Genomic DNA, 20,553 nt, shown 5'->3' with positions numbered 1-20,553 from the left:
TTCGGCTCTTTCATTTCCAATGCGCGTTGGCTCAAAGAGGATACCTAATGCTTTCATAAAGGCAGACAACAGGCGAGGGGAAGAGCAATGTGTGCTGGTGAATAAAGGAAAACAAGAGAGTCTGGGTCTTATTGAAACTGGTTGTACTGGAAGGTTAACAGGTAGTCTCTGGAGAGGAAAGTGGTGGAAAAACTGTTGAAGTAAACTTTGTTAGCGAGGGTTAGGAGCAGATTCACCATTTTTTCATAAGTTACAGCGTATTCATAAATGCTTTATGGAAATACTTGTTAATGGACTACAGAAAATGCCTCTTCAGAAAGAAAACAGCAGGTATCGGTAGTCCTTTTTACACAGCCTGTTCATGGCTGGGAATGTTGTGCCGTTATACAATCTTGGCGTTCTGTATAAACCATACAAACACGGAACGGGGAGTAGGTTGTCCCGCCTCTGAGGCGGCAACGGAGGTAGTCACAGAGCTGAATGAAAACGTGACATGCCGGGACAGGAGACTCGCTGTTACATGCACTGTTGTGGCAGATGTCCAAAGCACTGGCATGCTTTCCAAAATCACTCACTTGGGCAGCATCGTGCCGCCGATGTTTGGGTCAGTGTAAAAAAGCAAAACCGTGACATGGTGACAGGTCTTCTTTCCGGCAGTTTTGCTGGATCTCTGTTTTCAGAGGGTTACTAAAATCTTGAAATACAGAAGGAAGGCTGGTTAAGTTGTAGATCCATGAGGACAAAACACCGTTTATAAAACCTATGATTCTAAGTTATCAAAGTGACAGTTATTTTATCCTCTATCTCAACTATTTTGAGGTGGAGTGGTAAGGTTACATCAGTGTGCGCTTGCATGTGTTTGATTGGCCAACACTGTCAGATGACACTGCATTTTATTGTGGCAAAAGTTGTGCAAGGTTGAACGTTTGACAGATGACCATACACTTTTTTCATTGAAATAAATGAGTGCACTGCAAATCATCCCTTTGAATTAAACTTAAATTTTTTACTTCATGTTTATCAAACCATTTTTAAAATGTTGGCTGTCATGATGGCGGCCTTAACACAAGCGAAGAAAAACGTTTTCGTGTTTCTGTCGATCAACACAATCACAACTTAGTGCTGTTTGTAAAGAGCACCAGCTATGACAGATAAAAAGATGAATTCTGAAGCACAATTAGGGACTGTTATTTGTTCAATCCAAAGTCTTTTACCAATAACAGTTTCCATTAAGATCTAAAGATGCATAGATGTCTAGTTCTCAACTTGTGCTTTACGTAACGTTGTGGACCTCAATGGAACAAAGTTGCTGGACAACTCTGTCACTATAATCTGTAATATTGGTTCCAAAGCCAAATCCTTGGTAGGTGTGGCATGGGCATGCAGCCAAAACCAGCAAGTGAACATTCAAACTAAAACATCTGAACAGGTAACAGAATCCCCACACAACTTTGGGGGTAATTTGGACACAGCGTGGCACACTTTCTTTGGTGCAATATCCTGCTCTGGACCCCTCCTTCTTCCTTCTCCTCCCCAGAGAGACCCATTGATCCGCTGTCTGGTGAGCCCTGTGTCTCCAGTATCAGGATAATTCCAGGAGGGATTGGTTTTCCCTTGTTACCTTGTAGTTGGGAGCCCTGTTCCTGCCCCTTCCTAATTCTCCCCGCCTTAACTTCCCAATGGCACTGGGCACGACCAGCAGACAAGGATGTCTTTGTCCCCCAGTTTGAGGCAGGAAATGGAAGAGATGTAGCTGAAAGGTCTGAAGATGCTTCTCTGCCTCTATCAGCGGCATACAGCAGTAAAATCTAAAATGTTTCATAAAAGGATTGCCATGGTATATTTTCATTTTGAAAATCCATGTGAAGTGTCGATCTCCCAATCGTGTCACTGTGTGTTTGATTACTACAACCTCCCTTAACGAAATTCACCGCCGGCCGTCCTCCCTTCAAATGAAGCAATTTTCTAGCAGTTTTTTATGACCCATATTTGTGTTTATTGCTAGACAGTAACTTCTAGTGGCTGTAGTAAGTATGACAGGAGCAAAGGAGGTAGTCAGGTGACATTGTATGAAGGGTGACAAGGTCTGCATAGGAAGTAGGTTGGGGTTGAACAGATGAGACAAACACAGGACTATCAAAAAAGTAAATGTCAACATTAGATTATTTGCACTTGCGTACTTAACTTGCGTCACAAACTAAACATGAGTTAACTTGTAACTGACCTTATGAAACTAACATACTTATTTTAAAAGGTAGAGCAGGTGATTCTGGAGAAAGATAGTTGATTTTTGAGTCTCATTCCCAGGTCTTCAAATACTGACTCCCAGAAAAATAGTGTAAGGGGAAACTTGTTTTTCATGTGAAATGGCGAGCCCTGGCATTGGAATGGTTAAATCCCTGCAAAAGAAAAGGTCCGAGGTTTTTATTGTTTTTCGTTGCGGAGGGGATTTTAAAAACAGTTACATACAAATAGTGGAAGTCCCTTGAAAATAGATGCCCAGTGGGCAAATAGGTCAGACTCAAATAGGTATAAGGACGTGTTGTCTACTGCGCCCATCTCAATCGGCTGTGAATCGCCAAAGCACCATAATTTAAATAATGATGATTTATATAGAAATGATCTCTGTAAAGACCTTATTTTTCAACTTAAGTTGTAACTCTGATGTTCCCTTTGGTGGTTACTCATCACCTCAGCTCTTTATTAATAATAACTATATCTCAATCATGTCCTCAAACGTCCATCCTCTCTGCCTGTTTTTCTGAACAATAAAATTTGGTCCCCTCTTGCTATTTTCTATATTTGCTGCCTTTACAAGTCATTACCAGTTGTTATTGTGCAATGCCCAATTTCATCCCACACATACATGTGAATATAGATAAGGAACTTTGATATGATTTTTTGTTTCCTTGATACTACTATACTAATAGAATCTGAAAGATATCTGGCTTAAACAGCAGGTCTTTTGTCTGCTCCATGTTAGGACACAAAATTATAACAAATCCCATTTTAAAATGTTCTATTACCTCGTAGAAATACTGATTAGATCAGTTTATTTTCTCCTGAAGAGAATTTACACAAGCAAAATCAATATTGTTACAACCGAGGGAGGTCATACAGCCACATTATTATTTCATCTTTAAGGTGGCATGTGCATATGAGCACAAATAGTGCAATCATACTCTCAAACAACTGTGTACTATTCACCAAAATGAGAATTTAGGCTGCCCGTGACACTGGACATCTCTTTCATCCAGCCCTCCTTCTCCTCTTGCCCTGAAATAATGCCATGAGAGCTTCCCCTGCAAAAGTTCCCAGCACACACGCAATTCTTATTTTCCTTTCATTGTCCCTGCCGGACAAGACAAACAAGCAAACAAGGCTTGAGAGCGCATCATTTCATTTCCATATAGATGAAAAGTGTGCAATGAAATAAACAAGTGTCCATTTGTACACAAGGCACAATGGTTTTCATCTTGATGCTTCAGTATTGTTCGAAGTGCTCTATGAATTACCTGAACAAAACACTAGATGGGATGATATTCACTGCATTGTAATTCTAAAAAGGGCACTAATAGATTTTGCCAGTGTCCGAGCACTTGAGACATGAAAGAGGTTAAAGAAACATGTGAGCTGAGATGATAGTGTCCCTCTTTGGTCTTATTCACACAAGATGTCATTATACTCACTTACCCACACTTGTGACCGCATCCAATTCCTTTTGGGTTTTGTACAATCGAGGATGGATTATGTAGCATATTAGAAATTGCATGGACTGCTTGTACTCATTGAGCGTTCATAATATCTGCACGACTGATACGACTGATAGACTTATAGTGGTGGAAACGTCCAATGACAACTAATAGTTTCTATTGTACACCATACCTGCAGCACCTATAAACTTCATTTTAAGAGAAATTAGAAAAATTGCACAAAATTTTCTGTTGCAATACGACAATTTACCTACCAGCCCAAGTTTGGGTTGTGGTGAGATAGTAAGCAAGATGGCGGCCTAGGAGACGAGCATTGTTTGAGACCACTGCGATTGGATTTTTTGCCGATACATAACCAGACCTGAACCAGAGTTCTCACAACTTTAAATTGAAACATACATATTCAACATATCTGTGGTTTGGAGAAACGTTTATTTTTGTGAACAGGTTGGTCCCCCTAAGAAAAATAACAGCATCTGTCATTTAAAGACTTAATTTGTAAGAAATGGACAGAATTCGAAGTTCACTCCAAAACTATAGGAAGCAGTATAACCACTTACTGCTGCAGAGTATACTCTTTATTGTAGCCGTCTTTGGCTGTAGTGACCAGCTGCTGTTAACAAGTAGCTCAGGTAGCTGTGGAGCTGCTGGCCCCATAAGCTGCACTGCAACCTCAGATGATGTCAACTGGCCTCGGCAGCCTCCCAGTGAACCAAGCTGGAGCCTAGACTGGGAATAAACACAACCTCTGAGGCCGATGGAGCACAGGGGATACATAATGGAGTTGATTTATAGTAGTTCTGACCAGAACTGTGGCTTCAAGACACAGCAGTCAGACAGGAGAAGCATTGAGCATCAGAGATGAGAGTGCGAGTCGGTCATCAGCAGCCGGAGAAAACAGCAAGAAGAGCCAGAATGCTTTTTACATTTATTTGTTGAAATTAGTTTGAATAAAGTGTGTTTTACGATGTGTTAACGAGGCAATTATGCTCGTCTTAGTTTGATAAAAGTGATGGTGTATTGTTGTATTTTTCTGTTTAGTAAGGCAAATAAATTTCTTTTCTTGACATTTTGTGAGTTTATTTTGCTTACTTAACAGACTAAGTAGCGAACCGCCAGTTATCGCCTCTTGCAGTACAAAGTGGTATTACGAGACAGGGCAGGCTGGGGCTAACTTGCTAACTTCAGTAGACAACTTTGCACCACAGTACAAAAAAGTATTTTTTTTATGTTTTAAACTAAAATTCTGGCCATATCTTTGAAATTAATCTTCTAAGCAAATGAAAGAAAGCAGGAAGTCAAAAGTCTCCAGATGAAGATTGGGACTTGTTGGCCAAAGACACGTCTCCGGGGTATAGTGTGAAGCCTGAGTAAAGGATAAGGTTGGAAATATGCAAGTGCACCAAATAAAGCATTTTTGATGATGATTATACTCAATCCTAAGGAAAAGACGGACTGAAATATCAGTGAAAGGCCCCTTGAATCAGAAAATAGTTCAGATACAGAATCCTATAGGGGAGCTCTGATAGATGCAATGATCAAGGTTTATATTCCTTTGATCTGGACAACCCCAGTTCTTTACCAAACCTCTCAAGACCAGTTTCAGGGCGTACACACACCAGCATCTCTCATCTTCCGATGAAAAAGCTTGTGTGGTACACACGGCTAAACAATATTTCGCTCCCAGGTTCCAGGTCCCATTTGAAGAGATCACATCGGGACATGAAAGCATTCTTTTTTCCTTATATCCAACCCCACTCATGTTCGCCCGAAGCGTCGATCCTCTGATGGTGGTAAATGAGTTAGAGACAATCCAAGTCTTGGGTTAATGGAGTAGTGAGCTGTTAATGCTGCTCGAGTGGTTGTAACAAAGCACTGAAGAGACATAAAATGCAGAAATCGAAAAAAACACCATACTGTCTTAGACATGTTGGGTGATTGCAGATAAGCACATTTGCAAGATGCTCAGAACTGAAGAAAGGCAACGTGCGCTTCATCCATTACGACCGAACCCTGAACTTACTTCGGTTTTAGTAACCACCTGTTGACAACAGTTGTTAGTCAGCTGTCATGATTTTTGCGGCGATGTCTAATTAAGCATCCAGGGATAAATTATGCTAATGCAGTCGTTGAATAACTTTTCTCCTCTCATAAGAGGTTAGTTGTTTTTAATCTCGCCCAATTAGCACATTAAACACAAAGTGCTACAGAACCGAGCAATACTGGAGCAAATGAGCCCACCAATCTAATTGGGAATTAATGAATGCTTTAAAGTGCTAGCAGCCAGTGCAATTGTAATTCAAAACAAGAGAAAATTAATCACATTTCATTTCTGGGAGAGAAAGTTAGCATTAACATAATTGAAGCAGAGAGGATAAAAAGGCCACGGCAGCGTTGGGGAGCACGACTAATCAGTAATCGTCCATGGAGGAAATTGTTTGTTATTCCAATTAATTATCCACTGTACTTAATCACCTAAATTGCAACTGAATTTTTCCCCCCCCTTTTTTCTAGCCTCTATATCACAAAAGATGAACTGTCCAAGAGTGTTTGTTGGTGGGTGGGAGAGGGGTCACTTAAATGGCTTCCGAGTTTAAATTTTTACTAACTTTTCTCTTTCATTTCCCTCAGCTTCACTTCTTTAGGAGTTACTGCCTGTCACCTTTGTGTGAGGCGAGAGACACCTTTTAACACCCCTGCTTCATGAATAAATGGCTTGAAAAATTGGAATTCATTGGCAGTGATACAGTCGGCTGTATATCCTTTGTGTTTTACAGTCCCATTGCAGGTACGATAGTCCTGAACAAGCAGCAACATTTATCCTGGACATGGGCATGATTGTAATGATGTTGGGAGAGAATGTATCTGTTGCTTTCAGAGCATCTGTTGCCAATGCAGGCGCAATGGCATTAGCAGCAAAAAGCCATGGAACATTAACCGCTCCCAACAGAACTTCCAGATGGATTTTGTTCTAATGGCATCATTATACGCTAAATTAAAAGGCGGGTAAATGGAAGTGCAAAAATTTAAATGACTGAAAAAAAAAAAAATCTCTCAAGCTTGAGCTGTCTTTAGTGGAGGCCTCCGACAGAGAGATTGGGAGCCGAGCCATGCAATGAGTGTTAATCATACGCATATATAAAATAGTAATGAAGGAATGAATAGTACAGTAGGGTGGCAGTACACATTACGCTCTGTTATGTTTAACGCACCAGCTGAGGCTGTAATGGCTGCTTTGCAGATGATGCGTTCAGCTTACATTTCACTTGTTAACCTGTTAGATTAAGTGATTTCTGAAGCTAATGTGGTGATTTTATGAAATCATCTTCACGCATGTGTTTTGGACATTACTTCATTGTTTTCTCAGTATATAATAATATTATTATTATTTTTTCTCTGTTAATTCTTTTCTTTTTCACTGAAATCTTGGAGTATTGAAGCTGTAACCTTTCCCTGTGCCATACAAATCGAACAACTAGATATTGAGCAGTGTGAATGTAGATGTTTTAATCCATTTTAATCACATGGGTGATTTTAATTAAAATTATATCTATTGCTTCACATGTTTTGCTGAATTTGTTTCATTGTTTAAATTGTACCGTAATGTTTATATGTATTGTTATCAGGGTGTCTTTGCCAAAGAGAGCTTGTTCTCAATGGCCTTCCCTGTTTAAACAAAGGTAATAATAATAAAAATAATAATAATGCATTTGATTATGGTGATAGTATATGATCATAAAGCTTTGTTGTTACACCAAATAAAGAAACATTTCATGTTTTATCAGCTATAGGGACTATGTATGTATGTTTGTATATGTTTCCCAAAAAGACAAAAGAAATATACAACTATTAACTATTATAAAACTGATAGCAGAAATCCAAACAGACTTACAGTATTTGAGGAGTATAGCTCTGTAAGAAGTAGGCTCAACACACGCATAAACAATAAAGAGCATGTGAACAACCATTGTATGTTTTATAGAAGGGAAGTAATCTGTCATTTTCTGTAGTTGTGAATCACATCATCAGTTCAAAGCCTTTTTATAAACAAGTAAAACTCATAAAATCAGCCCTGTCCTTCACCAAAGTAAGGAAGCCAAAGTGACAGTAGTCCATGAATGCAACACGCAACTGTGAGCGCAGACTTGGGGTCACCTGGGGTCCTGACCCTGACTGAGACCTTCTGACCTGTGTCTGGGCCTCGACAGACACTCGTGGCCTTAACCTTTACCCTTTGACAAGCTGTTGTGTCCAAGACCATCTATGAGCTCCCTATGTAAGGTCTGCTTCTCTCCTGGATCGATCGAACACGAGGAATGAACTTCTGCAAGGAAAGAACAAGGTCATCGGCATATAAAGGTCGCTAGACGACACGTCACGTTGTGGTTTTCACTTTCCAATTTGAAGATTTTACCACCCTTCAAATAAAGACTTGTTTTTTATTTCTAAAAAAGGCAAGTTGTCGGATGAGAAGCAGACAATCACAGCTATCACGCCTGATTTCTCTGCTTTTCATGCTATCACCATGTTTCTTTGTTCAAATTGCTCTCAGAAAAGAGCTTCAGCGAAAGTAATTGAGGCTATGTTTTACACCGGAGGTACAGAGCATTCTGTATTGCTGTGGGAAGGGTCGGCAGCACTCACTGTTGTGAAGAGGGATGAAAGAGAGGGAGTTTGAGCTGCTAGCCTCTGACCCGATAATTAAAAAGGAGAGATTCAACAAAACGCCATTATCAAAACAACTCTCCTAAACCCATTCAACATGACTTATTTCCCGAACACATAACAGCTAATGTAACTGAGCAACCCTCCTGGTAATGATTGCTGCTAATGTTCATATTGTCTACATTTAGCATGTTTTTTTTTAATTGTGCGGGTCATTTTTTAGTCACCGCTCTCATGTGGCTGTGACTGCTATCATACGCTCTTTATCTCTGCAAATAGGCAAATTTCAGCTTCACTGTTTTCGCTGGACCCTGCATCACAGCCGCACAAACATTTATATGAATTTAACTTTTACGTAAAAGATAATTTTTGAGTGATTTCGCCACGATCTTCGTCCTGCTCCTAACTCCTCTTTTGAGTGTCTCTCCACTATGTTTGCCTTGACAAAAGCTTCATCAGAGACTCCCAGCCATCTCGGTAATTGGGCCCATTTATTTCAAAGGTACATTTAATGGTGTCTCTTATTTTTCAGCAGCGTGCTGAGGATTAAAATAGATCACAATGCCCCTTTTCTCATGGTTGTATTTTCTTAATTTTAGAGATGGTCAATTATTAAATTATTTTCTCTTTTTCTTTCATCTCCAGCGTACAATAAAGTGTACAGACCTCTTTAGATAATAGTGGCGGCGACAGCGGGTGTGTGCGCACGCCTGTGTGCACTACCTGCATGTGTGTTAGCGGGCATACTTGTGTGTCTGTATTTGTGCATGTGATTTTATACCTTTTTTATGTACTAGATTTGATGTAAATATGTGGCGTTTTCTTGCGAGTGTGTACCCTGACCACAATTTTTTGTCTGTATCTTCTACATTTACTTGTGTGTGTGTGTGTTTTAAAGGGCATTTCCATATCTACTGTTAACACTGCGGCAGAGGGGGGAGTCGTGCCAGACACCCCTCAATCCTTTTATTACACACCACAAAACATCAAAAGCCACGTAAGCAACCAAGGTGGAGAGAAATTACTTGTGTGTGATTTCTCTGCCTCGGACTCTCATGTCAGCTCTCCCCTTTATGTCAGTAATTGTGGGTGATTATTTTAACTGTGAAAAGGGTAGCAGGTAATAGAGGCTGATTAAATCCAATGGACAGCAGCCCAGACAACCCTTAAGACACAGCCGTGTAATAATAGTGAGAGCTGGCATCACCTACACAGCCCGTCCACTCACCTTATTTTCCGCGACACGAGGCCAGATGCAATTTAATGCATTTATTGTGGTGTTGGTCCCTATATTGACAGCTGTAAACAGTTGTGGTTAAATTGAATCTTGCAGCCCTGCTATGGCTCTCTATGGTAAAGCTTATGTTACAGTGACAAAATGTGCTGGCATAACCCAGAATGAGAAGAATGCACTCACACACCCACCCACACAAACACACACACACACACACACACACACACACACACACACACACACACACGCACGCACGCACGTACAGGGAGATGATATACTATCATTTGGCAACCACAGGCTGACACAACAGGGATTAGTGTCAGCGCCGAGATTTCGTTCTCAAAACACCTAATATGAAAACTGTTACTGCCAAGAAGCATGAACTCCTCATTTTTCATTCCTAAACAAGACACCTTGTAATATCAACTCCAGATATCCAGTTAAAAGGCCTGTTGGAACAAGTGCAGTCAGTCATAATAAATAACCAGATAACGCCTTTATGTGAGCTGCTTATGATGTGTTAATTTGTTTATCTTAGTCAGGGATAATGTTTACATGACAGATTACAAGGTGAAAAATGTCTCATTGTTCATACATGTGCTCAACATTACACGCTGTAAAAAAAAAAAGAACATTAAAAATGGCAGAATATTCCATAAATGAGTGTCTAAATTACTAACAAATGCTTTTACGCTTGTTAGGATTATGCTTGTATGTAGATTTTTCAACATGTTTTCCTTGAAACTATTACGCCAGCTTCACTTTTGCACATGCAGGGCTCCTGGGTCAAGATAGCGATAATAAATATGGTTAAACATTCAAAATAAAGCTTGCAGACAATCATTTCACATATTAACGTTTATATACTGTTACTGTTGTGAAACGGTCACAGCGTAGCCCGGTTTAGGCATCAAAACTACTTGGTTAGGTTGAGGGAAAGATCATAGTAAAAAGCATAAATTCAGCTCCGTGACTAATGTTATGTATTGTTACTTTAAAAAATGTATCTGTTAACTTTTGGTTACACAACTCAGGTCCGAGAGAAATGTGTAACTATGTATCTATATGAAGTATAAACCAGGATGAAGCTCAGGAACACAGCTAAGATTGCAAAAAACACAAAGACAGAAATTACGAGGAGAAAATATTGCAACACCAGGAACAAAACAGGCAAACCGTCAAAGAGGAAGGGAAAAACACAGGCGTAAATACACAGGGACTACTTCACAAGTGAAAAACAGTTGAACAGGAAAAAAGCAAAACAAGACACGTGAGGATAGAATTACAAAATAAAACAGCAAATAACCCAAAACCATGACAAGGTCTCCTGGGTGGAAGTCCCAACCACCTCTTCATATGAACTGTGACAACAGTGACAACGGGCTGGGATTTTTACTGAAATGTATTTTAGGATTGCGATTAATGCAAGTTGCCTTCACCAGAACAATGACCATATAGTTCAACTATGAAGGCAGCTTATTATGACCCATACACATGTCTCTGGTTAGTTGGCGACCTCTAGTTGCTGTAGTAATTATTACAGCAGTAAAGGAGGACGTCAGGTGGAGTACACAGAGTGCCAAGTACGCACAGGGAGGAGTTCAGGTCAAGTACTGTAACGCAGGACTTTCACGCAGGAGACCGCTGTTTGTGTCCAGTATGAAAGCAAAAGTCAACAGTGAGCTAGATAGATCATTCACGAAGTTACAAAAGTAGCGTAATTGTTTTAAGCCAAGCCAAGATAAGTATGTCAAAATGCAAAAGAAAAATAATATGTGGAAATAATGTATTCTGTGGGTAACAGGGGCGGGACTAGATAAGCATTTGCTTCTCCCGCTTTCCCTTTCGGCCATGTGTACTATATGATTTTAACTAAGATGATATGTGATGATGACTGTCTAACTAACATGCCCGAAATAAACAAATAAATAAATAAAAGATGTTTTGCTAAACCTAACCGAGTAGTTTCCTTGCCTTAAGCTAACCAAACTGTGAGCATATGACATTGGTGCGGTATGCCTGTCTGTGGCACATTGCAAACATGGGAGCAGTGATATATGTCATTTTTGGACGTATTCAGTCGTTAAGGTATGAGGATGTGTTCGATTAGAGAGTAATTTCTTGCAAATCATGTCATTGTGTTCACAATCTCACCGGTATTGAAAGAGTGCAGCTTAAAAATCTATTTAAACTGTTGGGCATTCAAATTTCCTTTCTGTGTTGTTGGTCACAGGGCTTAAAATGGCAACTTCCTCTAAGAATACATAAAATATAATCCCTCTCAATGTCCTGCGTCTTTTCATGCATGAATTTCCAAAATCCAAAGCAAGAGGAATGAGTTCCATCCTAGCTCTAACATATCGATATTTCACACCACTGTGTTGTGTTGCATCCTCTTTATAAAAGTTTTACACCAGCAACTGTGAAAATTCAGCCTTATTGCCTGAAGTTACTGCCGAAACATGACTGACTATTTATTTTTTTAAAAACTCTCCAGAAATTAAATCAGCATCTACTGAGTTTGGAGTGAATTCTAAATGTGATCTGTATTGATGAACGGTGCTGGTCGAGCAGGCCACGAGCACAAAGAAGTCAGACTGTTGGTGGTGCTGCCATGGCTGATATAAATCACGTCTCCTCCATGCTATTAACTTTTGAAGCTATGGGGAGGTTAGGAGTGAGGCTGCTACAGGAACATCCCCTACAGAGACCCTTGGTGGATGGGGGACTTTACACCCAAGTAAACAACTCTCCCTGCCCAGAGGGCAGCACCAACAATACCCCATCCATTACAAAGAGCAGAGAAAGAAAGAGGGTGGGAAACAGGGAAGGGAAAAGAAACAACAAACATTTATTTACTGTCACTGTTGTCACCTTTTTCACCATTTTTTTCATGATTTACGATTGGCTCTGTGAAGCTTGAGGTGAATTGATTGGGTCAGGTGAGTTTAAGAAAGAGGTATTGGTTCTGGTGTGGAAGCAGCCGGAATATACAAAAGAATAAGAGGTGAAATTTTCATCATATTACTTGACAACATGTGAAAAGCCACTTTTTCAAAATCTTGCAGCACTGTGATACAATAAACAAAGGAAGAAAATGCATGCTTATTTCCAAGAAATTACCTAGAAAGTAAAAACTGCAGCACGAACACCTACTTAATATAAACATGAATGCTTCAACAAGAACGTAAAACCACAGCTATCATTACAGAGGGGAAAAAACGCCTTAGAAATACATTTCTCGTTATTTGGCGAACAAAACCCCAAAGAATTTTTCAATCAAACACAAGTCTTCCTATTCATGACGGAGAGTCACCTGTCATCTCGGCGGCTGGTGTGAGTTGTGAATTACGTCTCGGCTCCTGTGGGTTGTGCGATAATGGGAGTATGATTATTTTAACTACTGCTGTTCGCCGGTCACCTCACCTGAGGAGGATAAACTTACATTCCAGAGATATCTGCACAGTTGATGTGCCACAACTTCTCTAAATAGGCACATTACATGACATAGAATAGTTACTGGTCTTTAAACCCCTTTATTCCTTGACCAGAATGAGCAGGTGAAGCTGAAATCGTATAAAACAACAACCGCACATAGTGAACAATAACATTTCTACTGTATGTAATCAAAGGACTCTGATCTTTTGGTCATTTTCTTGGCAAGAGTGAGTGAACAGATTTAGTCGTGTTGTGTCTGGGGGTACACAGCATGTCTGGGATGGAAAGTACGGTATAAAGTAACCAAGTCTTCCAGCTATGAACTCACCTCCATACAGTGACCTGATACAGGATGTATCATGTTTATCTTCAAAGGCCAAACTATTCTTTTTTTATTATTGATTTAAAAGTATGCCTGGACTTTTTACTTTCATCTTTTACATCTTGCTTTCAAAATTCACTGTAAAAAAAACAAAAAACACCACCTCTGCATTTTTAGGTTATTTCCCAATTATAACAGCCAGGAGAGCTTTAACTGTCCTTGTAAATACTAGTACTTATTTGTAACAGCAAGTAATGTAGGAATTCTGCATTAAAAAAGACCTTTGTTACATATTTTAAACTCAGAGGTAACAGTCTGTCTCATTAGGGTCGCCGTCGCTGGAAGTGCAGTGTTGGTCTGCCCCAAACAGCCAGTTTACTTCACTGTACACTAGCCATAAGCTAACGCTATCGAGCAACTGAACTCTGATCTTCAACATTTTTTCTGGCAGTTGGGTTGATTTTTACAACAGAAAAAGCTTAAAGTACTGTTAGATGACATTATGCCTTGTTCAGCACAATCACGAAACCCTAGTAGACATTAAAAAAAGGCAAAATTAAAGTAGAAGATTGATGAGATTTTGTATTTATGTTGAGAAAAGACCAAATCAAACACTTGATACTTGCCAAAATCTCCAGCCTGTGTATGACTGTCAAACCCAAGACATAAATCTTTAAAAAGTGGGAATGAATATGTGGACTGAAAACAGTTGACCTTTGAGCCAAAGTTGCAGAGAGGATTGGGAAAGTAGAGGCAGAATGGTACCGTTAGTGTGGAGAGAAGGAATGGAAAGAAGAGGTACAGCAAGTGATTATTGAGAAGACAAAGACCCCGCTGTCTCGGGCCTGACAGCACCCTCTACATCAGGTGCCCCCCATCCCTCCCTCCAAGCTCACCATCCAATTCCATCCAGACAAGGGAATTTCCTCCTCCCCACCACCCACCCATCATCCATTTATCCCTCCATTCATCTCTCTTTTCCCCAACAAATGGAAATAATAACACACAACAACACAACAACCAACAGTTCGCCGTCCCTCCTTTTCTCGAAAACCCTCACATCCAAATCTCAGCTCCTCGGGATGACGGGTCTTTTGATCAGACCTCTCAAGTCGCTCCCAATGGTGGAAAGAGATACGTCTGAATCACGCAAAGAATGTAACTGGCAGGTTTTGGTGTGGTCTCGCCATCCTGTCTGCCAGCGAATTCCGCACGGTGCAGGCCAACAGTCGAGACGCCTGCGTTAACGCAAGTATTCGGTGTCGCAGACAAAGCTGGTTTTGCATTACATTAGATTAATCAGACACTTTGAGTCAACCGGCCAACTCACAATAGAATTACAGATGAAGCGCTTGCTTATAGAGGTTTACATTCTTAAGATAAGCAAGGACAGGAGTTGTTGACTGTGTGCCTAAACATTGTCTGGGTCGCTTCCAAGGGACATGAACTAGAAGGCTGACTACTCTTACCTGTGGATTTCCCCATGCCTTCAATCACAGCTCGGGCTGTTGTTCTTGAATAGGTGTTTGTGAAGCATGAGTCACCTGACAGACACATTTGGCTCACATCACCAAGTATGACAAGGAGTAAAAGGTGAAAGCAGAACGCCCGTCAGAAACGCTGGTCAATTAATGGAGCAGGCATTCTTTAGAAAGTAACATCTGCCTCTTTATCACCGAGTCAAGATGTAGACAGATGTATGCATACTATGGAGTCAAGTTTCTTCTGTTCTGCTCTATTAAAAGACTTCTTCCTATAGACGAGACTTTTTCTGTGTCTTATTTTAACATGCATATTTTCAGTGACAATACGTCTTTGAAAAGTAAGATTCTGGCACAGGTTTTAGGAATGAATGTTTTGCTGCAATGATCAGCTTACAAAAAATTGTGCTAAAATGTCTTTAAAGTAGATTTTGTTTGTTGCATTGTATATTTTTCTTTGTTTGCTCAGCTGTAGCAACTCTCCCAACAAAAGCTAACAAACTTAGCCCAGTAGCCCAGATGTGTTAAATTTGCAAGTTTATGAATCTTAATTTTCTAAAATGTGTCATATCCCATTCAAAATAGTTTGACCTTCATGTCAAGAGGTGACATGACAGCTGTTGAGTGAGAAACCATTGTTTGACGCGCCGTTTTGACATTTGTAGGTGCCAAAACCACTGAATGCTTTCCAGTCACGTTTGTGGCAACAGAACCAGTTAAGCCAAAACATGATCGTTCCTTATTGTCACCAAGTGTTTTTGTGCTTTATGTAACCAGAGCGTAAAATTGGAAATTGAACATGAAGAAACGTAAACTTTCAACATATGAATGGTTTCAAGAAACATTTATTCTGGCGGGTGGGTTTATTTTACAACAGCAGATCATTTGAATCAGGTGTGTCGGAGCAGAGGGCCACCAGGAACACGACGGAAGAACGTTGATTTATGTTACCGTCACCAAAACCTGTGGAAAGACTCATGTTTTAGCCCATCTCTTAATACTCTGACAGTCAAACACAAAACACAAATCTTTAAAAAATTTGGTCATGAATATATATTTCTATTTTTTTAGAAAATATCACTCAAACTGGAGTAAATTGTGTGTTTGTGAGGGACTATTTTCTGCTGCAGAGTCGGTGTACTAAGCAGCATTGTGAGGCAGCAGGATGGTGTGTAAAGGGTCAACTCAAAATAAACTACAGCGCTCATTTTCATGGTAATAAAGGAACATGTCACTCAGTGCACTGATGTGTCTCACTGATGTGTTTTAATAGTTTTTGGACTACAATGGAGGTGTATGGCACAGAGGAATAAGTTTTAAAGGAAAAACGTGTTAGTGGGATTGCTTCATTGTTGGTTTTGGTCTTTTAAATGGAAATCGTTGACAATAAGAAAAACATGCAACATCACCAGAATTATCCTTTAAGTATAACGGAGCAGTGCATCAAACCCCGGCCACAGCCAACGTGGAGGAAGAATGAAGTGTTAAAGAAAAAGAAAAAAAAGCACATTCAGATATCTTTCCCTGCCAGGAGATCGGGGCCCTCGGGGCTCAGACATTGGACAAAAGAGTTTTAGCTCACACTTGTGACCCAGTGAGCTATGTGCCCTACAGCGTCAAACACAAAGGGAACAACACAGGTGATTCTACACATGCTCCTGTCCTGCTTTTTTCAACACTTGTACTCTCTGTCTCTGTCACCCCGTGCTACTTAGTGACATCAACCTTTGGCACACTGACAACCAAGTCCGGGTTTCAATTTACAGAGCGACAGTGAACATCCAAGAGGCCTTCTTAGCTTTCTATGAAGAGTCTATCTCTGATAGGATTTGATGAGAAAAAATTCATCATAGTGTTTACTGCAGAAAAAACACAAAGTGTCGTGAACTATTCCGCTGCAATCAATGGAGAAAACCTTTGGTTGCTTCCCAATTCAAGGGGATTTTCGGACGGGCGGTGTCACTTTCTTCTTCTCTGAATTTAGTTTCAATTGTACCAATGGACAATACAATGGTCTCTGGAGATGTGGGGATAAGAGGTCGGGACCTGAAACTATACCCATGTGCATAGAGTTTCAGGCAATCTTGCATTATTTTCATCCTCCACACCCAAATAAATTGGATCGCTGACTTAATGTCTTAAACGCTTCTTAACTGCTCTTTTCCTGATTTGATCGCCTGTTAAAAGCTGCGCACGTAATGAGAGCACCACTGTCCAAGTGTGAATGAGTGAGACAGAAAGGCATGCACAGATTGGAGAGCAATATCACAGACAGTTGCTCGACTGACAATTTAACAGGCGTTGAGTAATGACACATACTTTGTGTGTGCCGGGGGATGTGTCATCACCTGCATGTTTGCCATTCAATCCGCACAGCCTTTTCCTTGTTAATTTACACAATAGCTGAACATGAGCATGCATGGGGCCGCAGTTTTACCTGGAGCCAACAGTGCCGAGTTACAAGTGAACCCAGGATAGAAAGGTAAAGCCACACCAGCCAGGTCTTAGAAGCAGAGAGTTCAAGGAAGGAAATGTGTGTGTGTTCATGTGTGTGAAGTCAGTGTGTTATAATATCTAAGGTATGTGGTGTGACATTAAAGGATAAGTTCACCCAAAAATGAAAATTCAGTTATTCAGTCATTATCTACTCATCGCTGATGGTAAGACAGGTGAGGTTTCGTAGTCCAAAAAACATTTTGAAAAGACGTATTTACACTGAAAGCTAAAATCTTCGCTGTAGTTGCTAAGCTAAAAGTGTTAGCACACCGCCTGTCTTAGCTTAGCAGCTACAGTGAAGATTTCAGTTTTAAAAAGGGTGTAAGTAATGTCTTTTTACATCACTTTGGGATCTTGGGGCTTCCAGAAACTTGGATTATTTGGAGCTGTTTAGGTTTTTTTTTTTTTTTTCTTTTTTTTTATATTTTAAAATAAGTCCCCATCTACTTCTTTTATTGAGGAGAATGCTGCAACTTTATTTTGCTGTGAAGCTCCAGAAATGTTATGTGGATTATGAAATTATGAACGTAAAAAACGCTGAGGTGGTGATAAAGTCTGCAACACCAATATGTCAAATAAAAAAAAGCAGAGTGAACTTTTCCACCTTTGGCAGTTAAACTTAAAACATAATCAGCAGTAACTGTGTCGATGGACGACGAGATGGAGTGAAATGACGTATGACGTCATCGTTTCCCCAAATGCTGTGTTTTACGCGTATGCATGGAGTGCACTGTTTGCGTGTGGATGAGAGGACAAAATGTTCAGGAAAATCTTAGTTTTACAAAATATCCCCATTAGTGTGGACATTTTACATTTTATTTTCATTTTTAGTGAACTGTTCCTTTACGTGTAAAATCAGTGGATCAGGTTAGAAATGTACAGATGATGTTACAGAAAAGAGAGACACGTCACGGCAGTGCCCAGAAATGTACATCGTTTATCAGTACTTTATCATTATAATATCACTATACGATATATAACCACATTATACTGCATGATATGGACGCTGTGTCTTTTTTTTCCCAGTCTTTTGTCAGATTTTGGGAAAGACAGTCTTAATTTAATACAGGTTTGGGAATTCCCAGAGTATTTACGGCTATCATTACCGTCTGGGCTGTGTTGTGTGATGAGCTACCTGATGCAACCAGACAAACAGTATGCCTGCACTGACAGCATTAAGGAAACTGAATGAGGCACACACATGGGTGGGCTTTACGTGCACTCTCTCTCACACACACACAGATCTCTACATTTTGGCAGGCTTTATCACTCACAATCCACATTCTGCTGCATTGTTTGGTCAAAAGCCATCCACTCCAGCCCACACCTGCTCTGCGACACACGACTTAGCATGTAGAGCACTAAAAAATCTCTCCACAAACATCTGTTTTCACCAAAAGCCCCATTAGATGTGTTACGTGCTGTTTGGTGACATGCACCCTTTGGCTTAATCACCAGATTTGCAAAGTTATGACCTCAATCACCGTTTCCAACTTTAAAATAGCTCTGCCTTCAGCTTCGACTTGGCTAACAGGAAACCATTAAAGCACCAGCAATTACCATTCCCATCCATCCACACGGTCCCTATTTTATTTTAATCTGTTTAAGTGCATTTTCTACGCAAGGTTAAAATATGAATCCCCGCCGCCCCCTCCTCTCCTCGACGAGGCAGGGTTTTTCTGGCTTACTTGAGAGCACAATTTACGACTGATTTAATTTAGCCTCCGCAAACATTTCTAATGACATTAGGCCCAGTGCATATACTGACTGCCTCTCCCTCTTATTCCATTAACTCCTAAATCAGGTTTAAAGACCATACTGATGCTGGATGCTATTATGGGTGATTATCAAAACAACAGACAATGGGGCAAAGTGTTTACTAACTGGTTTAGCCATAATTTTGCGTAACCAGGACAGATGGGAACACTACAAATTACAAATCAATCTTTTCAATAATGAAGGACCTCACAGTGTGCTCCCTCGGTCACATCTATTGTCACACAACATGTACAGTTAAACCATTTCTACCTGAATTTGTACTAACACGTCATAAAAGCCGCTCCTGGTTGGACTTTGTGCGGATGAGAACAAAAAAATAACACCCTCCATCCTGTGATTAAGCTGATCTCAAAACAAGCTAAATGCTGGACCTTTTTCTCAGCTGTTATTCATTCATGACTAAAAACCTCAAGTGCTCTCTCAGATCACGCCTATTCAGCTTGTTTGACAAGGACTAATGACGGCCGTCCATCTGCATACATGCTTACAGCTGTCTCCCGTCCTCATCCAGGTAATGATTGTGTTATTAACCCTGAACCCTTTTTCAAATTGTTATTAACTGCTGAGGGAGAGAATGGGACTCAAACTGTCTCCGCTCACCTGTCACCAAAGCCCCGCTGAGGATGGTTTGATCCCGCCTGGCTATCAGTCATTGTCAAAGACAGGGGTTGGATGGAGAGGGATCACACCCGCACACAGACGAGACCCTGCAGATGAATTTGTTTTATTGAGTGTTTTGGTGAAATCGTGTTTTCTGTGACTCATATTTTTGTTGCATCAACAAATCACACACATGTCACCAAAATGCTTCAGTTGGTACGACTCCCATCAAGTCCTGCATTAGATTTTTTCCACAATGGATAAAAAACTTCTTCTTGCCCTCAATCCTTGCTATACATGTGTGCTATATACAGTTTTATATACATTAATCGATCTCCCTTATCTGTCCACATCCAAAATAAGTAACAGAAGCAATGAATACAAGATGTTTCTTGCTTGTAATGAATAAAAGCAAAAAAGAATCTCTGCAATTGTGTCATATTAACTCAAAATTAGTTAAATATACTTGGTGAGATTTGCTGTTTTCCTGTTGTGTAACTTGTTGATGAGTCACATGCCCTCTGGACATAGTGTTATGTTATATAATGTGCCATATGTTATGTCTGTTCACAGTAAAATAAATATTAACTAATGTTTAATTAACTATAAATGTATCATTTATTATAAAGTGCTGTATGCGGATGTCCCAAGTGGACCTGATAAAACAATCCTTATCTGATATGGGTTATATGATTTTGTCAAGCTTGCTTTGATTCTCAGTCTTTAGGGAACTAAAGTGTGAACTACTGGATGACTTCAGGCCATTAGACAACATGCAACAACATGAAAGTGTTGGCAGCTGGAGAGGAGGAGTTTACCTCCCTC

General features: G+C 40.1%; 1 long non-coding RNA gene across 1 annotated transcript in view; it reads right to left on the bottom strand.

The window, feature by feature from the left end:
* Positions 1–15,702: 15,702 nt before the first annotated feature.
* Positions 15,703–20,553, bottom strand: part of LOC311270662 — a 61,558-nt gene continuing 56,707 nt past the window's right edge. Inside the window, exons 2-3 of the long non-coding RNA XR_014624280.1 lie at positions 19,729–19,835; positions 15,703–15,816 (exon numbers count right to left, since the gene is read on the bottom strand). This is a non-coding gene — a long non-coding RNA (uncharacterized lncRNA). The remainder of the gene's footprint in view (positions 15,817–19,728; positions 19,836–20,553) is intronic.

The sequence above is a fragment of the Pagrus pagrus genome (genome assembly GCF_965226575.1).
Source record: "Pagrus pagrus genome assembly, chromosome: 15".
In the NCBI taxonomy this organism is placed as follows: Eukaryota; Metazoa; Chordata; class Actinopteri; order Spariformes; family Sparidae; genus Pagrus; species Pagrus pagrus.
This window is presented reverse-complemented; position numbering and strand designations above follow the sequence as displayed.